The sequence below is a fragment of the Volvox carteri genome (assembly GCF_000143455.1).
Source record: "Volvox carteri f. nagariensis unplaced genomic scaffold VOLCAscaffold_51, whole genome shotgun sequence".
Classification (NCBI taxonomy): Eukaryota; Viridiplantae; Chlorophyta; class Chlorophyceae; order Chlamydomonadales; family Volvocaceae; genus Volvox; species Volvox carteri.
This window is the reverse complement of record NW_003307594.1, coordinates 731,648-732,603: the sequence shown is the minus strand read 5'-3', so window position 1 is coordinate 732,603 and position 956 is coordinate 731,648.

Below are 956 nucleotides of genomic sequence, written 5' to 3'. Positions count from 1 at the left end.
AGACGCGTGTAAAGTAAAGCATGTGCCGCATGTAAAGAAAAAAGGCAAATTGTAGGAGCTGCCAGACCAACACACCGCCTCTTGTTCGCAGAGCTATCGCAGCTACCCCTACACTACCACGTTCTCAAGCAGGTTGTGAAATTTTGGAACCATGTCCGTTTACAGCCTGGGTCTGTGGCACACCAAGTTTTGCGACAGGAGGTCGCAGAATCCCTCTCCAACCCCGAAGGGCCCGGATGGGGGACACTACTCCTTCGTTTTCTATGTTTTTTGGGGCACGATGTATGGAAGGAGGCCCCGCAAGGGCTACACGAGGTAGACGAACGAGTGGAGTGGCTGATGAACAGGCCAATGCCAGAAGGTGTGATTTTGGAGTTCAAGGACCGATTAATGAGTGGTTGGAAGCATACGCGTTTAGATGCCCAGCCTGACGTGTATCCGTCAGACGGCAAGCAACCAGGAATCCACATGGCGAAGTATAAGCATTGGATGGGGCTGGCGGCCGAGCAAGCGGGCAGGAAGGAGGTGCTCCCGCACATCACAATGTTTATCCCACGTTCGGCGAATCGCAAGCTTATGCAGTTTAGGCTTTGCTGTTGGGCACTGGCGGCTAACAGAGCGCGTAAGGGACGGCGTTATATACCTAGGGAGGAGCGAGTATGCCCTTGCTGCGGCACTGATAGCCACATCGAGGATGAGAAACACATTTTGCTGGACTGTCCGGTTTACGACGAAATCAGATCTGATATGGGCTTTCCACGCTTCGAACATATGAAGGACGCTATGAAGTGGGAACCTGAACGCCTGGCAAGGATGCTGGAACGTATATGGTCTCACCGCAACTCTATCGTTCCCTTTGGTCGTTAGTATCCTTCATCACTTGTCTCGTTGGAAGTGCGAGGTAGGATGGTGCTTATAGGCGATTTGGCAGCCCTTGAGCCCTCGGCTCGTACTAG